Source organism: Delphinus delphis, chromosome 9 (assembly GCF_949987515.2).
Source record: "Delphinus delphis chromosome 9, mDelDel1.2, whole genome shotgun sequence".
Classification (NCBI taxonomy): domain Eukaryota; kingdom Metazoa; phylum Chordata; class Mammalia; order Artiodactyla; family Delphinidae; genus Delphinus; species Delphinus delphis.
In genome coordinates this window covers 70,716,331-70,726,753 of record NC_082691.1, presented here as the reverse complement: position 1 = coordinate 70,726,753, position 10,423 = coordinate 70,716,331, and positions in this window count along the sequence as shown.

Below are 10,423 nucleotides of genomic sequence, written 5' to 3'. Positions count from 1 at the left end.
ATCCCACATGCCGCGGAGCGGCTGGGCCTGTGAGCCATGGCCGCTGAGCCTGTGCATCCGGAGCCTGTGCTCCGCAACGGGAGAGGCCACAGCAGTGAGAGGCCCGCGTACCGGAAAAAACAAAAACAAACAAACAAACAAAAACAAACAAAACTAGGGGCTGGGTCTGAGGCAAAAGACAAGAGAAGGGTTCCTTTAATGACAGAGAGCTATCAGCAAAAGTGACTTTTTCACCAGGTTTCTAACTACTCAAGAAAATGGTTATATTTCTTCTACATATTTAAGAGTTGTTTCTGATATTATCAACAACTAAGAAAAAAAGTGTTTTCTTTTTCCAAATTAGGCTGTGGAAATGCATTTTTTTTGTTTTTGTTCTTTTGTTCTTTTTTTTTTTTTTTGTGGTACGCGGGCCTCTCACTGCTGCGGCCTCTCCCGTTGCGGAGCACAGGCTCCGGACGCACAGGCTCAGCGGCCATGGCTCACAGGCCCAGCTGCTCCGCGGCATGTGGGATCTTCCCGGACCGGGGCACGAACCCGTGTTCCCTGCATCGGCAGGCGGACTCTAAACCACTGCGCCACCAGGGAAGCCCTGGAAATTCATTTTTAACCAGCCTAAAAGAGGTTAATCACACTTGGGATGCTTCCTTAGAGCATAAGATGGCAACATCCCCGGGTTGAGCCTCCAGAGGGAATTGATGGGTTACTCCTACAGCTGAGGAGACAAACTATCAAATGCAGACAGTGATCCATGGCAAAATCTCAGTAGAAGACTTCTCTGCAGTGAGCTAATCGAGTAATAACAACTTTGTAGTAACAGTTACACAGCAACAGCCACGCAACTTTCTAGAAACTACCTATTAAACCTCAGGGTATTACATGTACTTCATGTTTCCTTACCCAAATGAGCAGTTTCACTAACGGGTTTTAATTGATAAGGTAGAACATTTGCCTCATACAAGGATGAAATCTGTGAAAAAAAATTAAATATGTGTGTGCATGCACGTGTGTGTGTGTGTGTGTGTACATACATATATTACTATAGAATTTGGCACTTTTATCATCCACACTGAAATGTCTAGGCAGAGAGCCAAAAACCTCAGAGTATGCTTTCTTGTGGCCCAAATAAATAATAATAATGTATAATTTAAAAGAGTTCATTATACTGGATTATAATTAGTAATATCTAAGCATGAGATTATGATGTTGCACATTTCATGCACTGTTCAATCAACTAATTATAGTTTTGGTTATGTTTTCTGCAACAATAAAAGAAAAATATCACATGTACTAGTGGATTATACCAACAGGCATAACAATGTTAAGAAGCAATGAATGCTTGAGTGTGAATCCATAAAGAAAATTTATATATGCTGTAGCCTAAGAAAATTTTAGAAAATATTGCATCAATATGTATTTGAATGGACTCATAATAACAGGCAAACAAATACTAGCAAAGAACCAAACATTCCCCTTACTTGATAAACAATACAATGCCAGTTAGCAAAAAACTTTGCAAGAGAGAGAGAGACAGAGAATCAGGAGAGAAAGAATAAGAGAGAACAGAGAGAGCCTGAAAGATAAAATTCCAGGTATCAGTTCCTGGAACAAAATGATCTTTAAAATGTTCTCTTTTCCAGATATGCCATGGCACCCAAGTGGAGAAGAGCAGGGGAAGCGTGGGAGAGGAGAGAAAGGAGAAAAGAAGGGAAGGCAGGCAGCATGAAGACAGCAGGCGCACAGGTGGGAGGGGTGTGATGAGGAGCAGGAAGGAACACAGGGTCCATCCACATTTGCTGACAGTGAGGCAATGTTAGCTGTCACGGAGATGGAGGGGATATGAACACAGGTGTCGGAGAGCCAAACCTCTAGCCCACCTTATAACTCTGGAGGGTCTATAGCCCAGGAAAATTATGATTTTGACTCATAAAGAAAAAGTTAAAATGTTACCCAAAGAAGTGAGTTGTTTTCATTTTATTGTATCATGAGGTGACACTATCTTTGGGAACATTCTGCCAGACATGCCCCACCACTTGTAGCATTTGTGTTCCATGCAGGGTCTGCTTTTAGTTAAAATTTTAAGCTGTTTTACATATAAGCATACACCGGCTACTATTGGTAGGATACAAAATGTCCATTTTATAATCAGTCCTTGGAATATTCCAAGACAGATTAGTATATAAGGGAAGAAGACAAAGAAATTCCAAGGTCCAGTGCTGGGCAAACCCAGAGAGTGAAAGGGGATTTCCGATAGGTAATCTCAGACAAACTGACCAATCGGACACTGGCCCCTGTCCCTGGTAAAGAAGCAGAGGATGGAGGACAGAAAGAAAGCCCCTGGGAGAGGAAGGTGTGTGGGATGTAGAGATGGGTGTCTTCTGCGGGCCCCTATTATATCTTCTCTGTCTATTTCATTCCCAAAGTCATGTTCCTTCATTGTAATTTTTTTCCTAAAAAATTAAAGGAGGATATGAGTTTTAAAATCCTTCCTCTCTAATCTCTCTAACCACAAGTCATCACAGTTAACAATTTGATGTTTAACTTCTAGATATTTTTCTGTGCATATATGATGCCTTACCTATGAATGTATATTTCATATATACTCACATTACAGACACACACACAAAATTATTTAGACAATGAAAAATGAGGGATGCTTTACTTACTGTTCTCCCCTTCCCTTCCCACTTACTTCTTCATGGTCTTCTCTCTGATTAGGACGAGATCTGCCTCACTTTATGTTTTTTCCTGTTTTTTAAAAAATAGGATTTATAAAAAAAATTGTGGTAAAATATATACAACATACAATCAGCCGTTTTAACCATTTTTAGCTGTGCAGTTCAGTCGTGTTCAGTACATTCACATTGCCTTGTGCCTCATGCTTCTTAAGAGAGGACAGAGGAGGGGTCAAACATGTGGGCTTTGAAGTCAGACTGCCTGGGTTCCACTCCCAGCTCCCATGCCTATCAGCTACGTGGCCTTGGGCAAGTCATTTAATCTCTGGATCCAACAGTTTCTATGTTTGTAGAATGTAACAACACCATCTATCTCATAAGAGTATCTTGAAGATCAAAGGCATATTAAGATTTAAAGTGCTCAGAACAGAATTTAACATACAAGAACATTTAACTACAGGCCAAATGATATTTCGTTATAAGGATATATCATAATTTATCTAACCAATTCCCTACAAATGGTCCATTAGTACGTTTTGGTAGGTAGCTGCTTGGAGGCAGCTGGAAAGGTGAGAGGGCACACATCAGCTGACCTCTGAGACTAGAGGGTGTTGTTGGCATTTAGCAGAGGAAGAATAGCTATGGCGAACACGCTACAATAAGCAGGACAGTCCTGAACAATGACGAATTTGCACTCCCTTAAGGTCACTAGGAGAGAAACACTGCCATAACTCTTAACGCTGCATTCCCACTTCTTGTCATTTTTTTCCCACAGACTTACTTGTACACAAACAAAATGATAAATGTAAAAGTGTATTCAATGTAGTTTTCTTTATAATAGTAACAGATAGGAAATAAACCAAATGTCCTTCTTGACATGGGACGAAATAATAATTTGCAGTACTTTCAAACGATGGAATGCTATGCAGCTGTTTACCAAGATTCAGAAACTTCCCCGTATGCTAATATGGAAAGATTTGCAAAATGGTATATTACGTGGAAAAAGAGTGATGTACATAGTATGCTAATATTTGGGGGTAGAAAAGAAGCCATATTTACATATAGTTTTATTCATGTACAAAATATAAGAGATTAATAAATATGGTTATGTGGGAAAGGGTTTGCAGGCAGAGGTAGGAATGGGGTGGATGGGACAGGGTGGTAATTAGACTTTTCAATGTTTGCCTTTTTCTAATTAAAAAAAAATTAGAGTCATATGAACATTGTGTTTTTTTTTTTTAACTAAGGAATGAGGGGGTAGGCTTCCCTCAAGCTTTTGTGGAATCTGGGCCAAGAGCACAAATGAAGGCCCACGGACTCTAAGTCTAAACAAGTAGAAGTTACATGATGAGATAAGGCATGTTCAGGGTGGTATGGCCATACATTATGTAGAAGCTATAAATCAAACTAACAAACTGTTAAATAAAACATGCTCTCTTCTCCTACCTTGACAAATAAACTTTCTTAATGACAAAAACAGATAAATAAATGTAAAATTGAAAGATGGCAAAATACCAAACACAAAAGAATTAAATTATTGTGTATAATGGATGGTTTGGTGGTGTTTGGAAGAATAATAAAATAACCATGTGCATAATTTGCAATGTGTTTTGTATTTATTTCACACTATTTTTTGGCCTTTATTTCAATAGAACCACTAATTATGTAGTTTTAATCAAGATTTTCACATATTTTCAGTTCTATTGATAGTATATTAGACAATCTTTCTTGAATAATTAAAGTTTTTTCCTTAATTAGTTTCAATTTGAGGAAACTGCCCTGCTGAGGCAGAAACAACTAGAATTGTCAATAACTTTTTAAAGCAATACTTAGATTGGAAACAAACCGTGGAATTTAAATATTATGTCCAAACATTATAATGGGGTCTTTACTGCAAAAATTATTTTAAAATATTTAAATTTTATCATATAAATCAATAGCACTCAATTGCCCTTCTCATCATCTCTCAAAGTGATATCTATTATCTATACAGTATTTCTTAAATTCTTCTCACTTCCAAATTTTCATTGCTGAGACATTACAAAGAAAACTAGAAATAGCACACCTCCTTCAGTGCCCTGCTTCAAAGGACTCAAAAATCTCAGAACTTGCCCAGGTCTTCCTGAAGTATGAATACCATTGGTTTCTTTTAAATTGGGAGACTATATAAATCAAAATAAAATAAATTATGGAAAAGCATCTGTAATATTTAAAATCTCGAGATTGATACTGTGGTTAAAAAAGGAACTCTGAAGTAAATTGATACAGGTGAGGATGTGGTCAACATAATGCAGACAGCAATGAACTACTCTTCTTTCAAAGTATCTCAAATCATGACAGAGCTGAGAAAGTAATGGCAAACAATTTCACAGAACCACTAAAAGCACATAGGAAAACCCCAAACAGCCATCTAAGACAGATGGAGACAAATACATAGGGCTAGGCAATAAAACTTTCTCTGAAGAAAGTTACTAGGGGGAGAAAAATCCCAGGTCTCAGAAGAGAAAGCAATTAATACAATTATTTCAATAAACTTGAGATTCTTGCTAAAATATTTCTAGAACATCCATGTGACTGTGATCTTGACAGTATGGTCATCTATTTATAACATAGCAGCAAGGATCTGACACAAAATTATAATATCACAGGAGTACTTTATTAATATATACAGTTAGAACTTGATATTCTGATTACTCACTAACAGAATATATCTTAAAGTTAACTGAATAAGAGAAAATGGTTATTAAAGAGCAAGAGGAAGAGAATATTGAAGGAGTTCATCTATACAGAAAGATGACTGGATGAGGTGAGCACTGAGTGGACTGATTTATCAAGGTGGACCTATGTTTATTCATGACTGTTCACCTCTTATAGCATGTGAACTGCATTGTGTTGCAATGACCTTTTTCTCTGATTTCTTTACCACTATAGCCTAATATTAAGGAGAAATATGGTGACTACTGTGTTCTTCATTGTGTCTCCAATAATCGCACAGGGTCTAACACATGGTAGGTACTGGTATCTGGATGGATGAATGGGTGGATGGGTAGGTGGGTGGATGAATGGATGGATGGGTGGGTAGGGGAGTGGATTAGCTCATGCATCTCTGGTGTTAGGGAGCTGCACAATCCTTGGCTACAATAAATAGGAAAGTTTCCTCATACCCATGGGAAGCTCAACTGCCAATGCCATAGTCACAAATATCTCTCAGACATCGTTAACCTCTTTGCAACAGTTTGCTCAAATTTCTGGTGTTTAACTTTTAAAAATTCCAAGTATTGGAAGAGAAATCTTAGAAATTTAAACTTAAAAACTGATATAAAATACATCACATTCTCACAATTGGCAACACATTATCAATCTCGAGTTTTTAAGTATTACAGATGCTTTTCCATAATTTATTTTATTTTGATTTATATAGTCTCCCAATTGAAAAGAAACCAATGGTATTCATACTTCAGGAAGGGCTGGGCAAGTTCTGAGATTTTAAGGCCTTTCAGAGATAGCTCTGGTCAGGGTCAATGCAAAGCCATCTTTTTTTAGTTGAAATATTTTCTTATTTTAAAGCTTTATTGAGAAATAATTCACATACCGTGTGAATTACCCATTTAAAGTACACAATTCAATGGTTTTTAGTATTTTCACAGAATTGTGCAACCACCACAATGAATTATGGAACATTTTCATCACCCCAAAAAGAAACCCTGCACTGATCAGCAGCCTCTTCTCATTTCCCCTTTCCCCAGCTTCTGGAAACCACTTATCTCCTTTCCGTTTCTACAGATTCCCTGTTCTGGACATTTCATAAAAATGCAATCAGAGAATACGTGGTCTTTTGTGACTGGCTTCTTTCACTTTGCATAATGTTTTCAAGGTTCATCTAGGTTGTAGTATGTATCCATACTTAATTCCTTTTTATTGCCAAATACTGTTCCATTGCATGAGCATATCACATTATGTTTATCCATTCATCAACTGATTGACAGCTGGGTTGTTTCCATTTTGGGGGGGCATTATTAATAATGCTGCTGTCAACATTCATGTGCAAGTTTTTGTGGACATAAAGTTTCAGTTCTCTTGGGTATATAACGGAGTGGAATTTATGTGTCATTCGTTAACTCTATGCTTAACCTTTGAAGAACTGCCAGACTCTTTTCCAAAGCAACGTGTGAGGGTTCCAACTGCTCCTCATCCTCGTTCACCCCTGTTTTTATCTGTTTTGTTTTTTTTTTTGAACACAAGGCAGTCTTGTAAGGTAGGTAAATTCTGACTCCTGGACCATCTTCTTCCCCTTTCTTCCCTCTCCTTCCTAACTAGGTCTTCTGCCAAGAACCCAGTGCCTCTCCCAGTGCCCTGTCTCTTTCCATTCCTATAAGCTGCTGTTCCCCAAACTCTAGAGCACTGATTCCTCCTCAGTTCCTCAGCCATTATGCGTTTTCTTTGAAGACCCTGAGGGGCATCACATTCAAGAAGCAAAGGTTAACAAGCCAAAACATCATTTTACAATAACTCAAGTTCTTTCCTTGACCGAGAAAGGGGCTGGGGTAGACACACAGAGGGGTGGCCCAGACCCCCTTTAAAGGACTTGCTTCCCAGCTGGGAGTTGGGGAAGGAACATGTGGTGCAGTCAGCTGCAGGGCGCTACTTCTCCTGAGTTCTCTCCTTTTTCAAGGCAGCCCACACTCTGACTGAGCAAATTGGGGATCAAAGGCACATTCATTCTGGTTCGGCACAGAACAGTCTCTCCACAGCTCCTTGCCAACTGGCCAAGGCTATGTTGAGCCTGCACTGCAGTTCAATTTTGTCCTCTTCCAGTCCCGTTTTTGTCTTCTTCCCTTCACAGGTGTTGATTCCTAATAAACACCCTACACTCCAAACTCCATCTCGGTATCTACTTCCAGGGAAGCCAAGCTATGAGAGTTGGTACCAGGAGTGGTCCAAGAAAGTAGGCAATAAGACGGGGTTTTGGAGCAGTTTGTCAATCAATCACCTTGGGCTGGCAGTGAGGACACCAATCACTGGTGATAGGAGGAACGCAGACAGCCCTGGGGCAAGGTGGCAGCCCAACTTAAAACTTTCACCTGTGGGAGCATGTACTGGTAGAAGGGAATGAACTAGCTAGAATGATTTATCAGGTGTTTGAGATGTATGGAGAAAAGAGCAGCTGCATGGATAAGAGTACTGGAGTGATTGCTAAGTGCCAATGATGCTCTACAGAAATATAATGAACATTGAAGGGCTGAGTAAGAGGCAGTTGAAAGCCAGGCATGGAAGCCAGAGGGCTTCTTTAGGTGTATACAAAGAAGGTCTCATCTCCTCTAGGAGGGTGGAGAAAGCCAAGGGCCAAGTTCAGCAGGCTTCAATACCCAGTGAAGGCCCCTGAGACGTTGACTCTCAGACTTCTCTGAACTTGCTGAGCCTACAGACTTATAGAAGCTGCTCATCTACACTACTAAGAGCTATTACCCCTCCATCTCCCCACCCCAGGAGACAAAGCAGAAACCTCTCCCTCTTGAGGGCATCATGTGGCATTTGTCACATAATTGTGCAATGGAGAAAGGGGAATTCCTAGACATTTAAAGGACTGTTGGAACCAGATCTGAGTAGACATTGATACACAGAGACTTGAAACATTACCGTAGGCCCTTGATTACAGTGAAGTGATATGGAGACTAGATAATAAATGAAATCCTAGCCAAGTCCTGGCTTAGTGGTCTACTGTGTCAGTGAACCCACCCTGTGCTCTGTTCCGCTCCCACCAAATGTACCATTGGATTGACATACTTGGCAGTTGCCGTAACTCCCAGTCCTTGGTCTGTGAGGTAACAGCTGTCATGGGAAAAACCATACGGAAGGCTCTGAACCCCTTCTCCCCTCAAGATAGTGATTCTGCATCCTGGGAGAAAAAGCAGAGATTAGCGTCACTCTTAAGGATAAAAAAGATGCAGGGGTGGTGGTCCCCAAAATACCTCCATCTAATTTGCTAATCCAGGCCCTGAAGAAACCAGATGGATCGTGGAAGATTACTGTAGATCAGGGGTCAATGAATTTTTTTCCATAAAGGACCAGATAATAAATATTCAGATTTTGCTGGCCATATAGTTTCTGTTTCTACTCCATTCTGCTGTTGTAGCATGAAAGCAACTATAGACAATTTGTAAAGTGGCTCCCAATAAAACACAGTAACATATTTTTAAAATAAAATAAATTTTATATACAAAAATAGGCAGAGGGCTGGATTTGACGCTGAGGCTCGAGTTTGCTGACTCCTGCTACAGACCACAACAAGCACGGCCACACAGGAGCCTAAATTACAGCCACCAGGCAAGATGTAGTATCTTTGCTAGAGAAAGTAACATGGCCTCGGGAATATGGCATGTGGTCTTGACATGGTGAATGCATTTTTTTCTATTACAGTCAAGAAAGGGGATCAGAGATAGTTCACATTCATAACAAATGGACCACAATATACATTTTAAGTTTTACCCCAGAGCTATGTAAACTTCTGCCCTCTGTCATATATATTACATAGATATATTACAGGAGATATCTGGACTATCCTGGTATTCCTCAGAACATGATATTTACCTGTTACATCTATCGGCATTATGTTGATTAGGCCAGATGAACAAGAAGTGACCAGCAGCCTAGTGGACTTGATAAGACCTTCACAGGTGCTCCAGAAGATGGGAGATAAACTGAATATATAGGGGCCTGCTTCATCCATTAAACTTTTATGGTCCAGTGGTCAGGGGCATGCTGAAATCCCCTCCTAGGGGAAAGACAAATTATTACATCCTTCATCACTTACCATGAAGAAGGACACACAATGCCTGGTACACCTCTTTGGGTTCTAAAGACGTTGTGTTCTATAGCTAGTGAGAGTTTCATGGTCCATGTACTGAGTGAGGTGAGTGGCTATGGATTTGAGGGCTGCAAAGCAGGAAAGGGCTCTACAGCAGGCCCAGGCTGCAATGCAAGCAGCCATTCTGACCACAGTGGCAAAGATGGAGGTGACGCATGGGCCAGCAGTATGCACCCTCATTTTCCAAGACTGATATACCTACTGGTCATCCCTTTTCAGTGGAAGAAAAAAGGCCTACAGTTAAAAATTGCCACTGTTGAACAGAGACCAGCACTGAGCCCCCAGTATGGTACCATTCCTTGAAGAGACCAAGTGGCTAACTTGGCAACAAATTGACTATACTGGGCCCTTTCAATCTGGGAAAAGCCGGAAGTTCAGGAATATACATGTGTTCTGGATACAGATGTGTCTTTCCCACCTGTAGGCCTCAGCCAAGACCACTATCTAAGGGCTTAGAGTGTTTGATCCACTGGTATGAGATTCTATATAACATCACATCAGACCATGGGACAACTTCCCAGCAAAGGAGGAGCAAGGGTAGGCCCGGGATCATGGGATCCATGGGCTGCAGCACATTCCACATCTCTCAGAAGCTGCTTGCCTGCGAGAGCACTGAAACAGCCTGCTAAGGGCACAGCTGAAGCACCATCAGAGGCATTACTCTGACAGGGTGGGGTCCCAATCTCTAGGGAGCAGCATACTCATCAAATAAAAGAACTTACATGCTTTGTCTCCAAGAGAAAGAATAGATGAGATCAGGAACAAGAGTGGAAGCAGGAGTTGACCCACTCACTGTCACTCTGAGTGACCCAGCTCCTTCAGTTCTGGGCTCTGCAGGGTTAGAAGACCTGGTACTCAAAGCAGGCACACTCCACTCCGGCCAGGG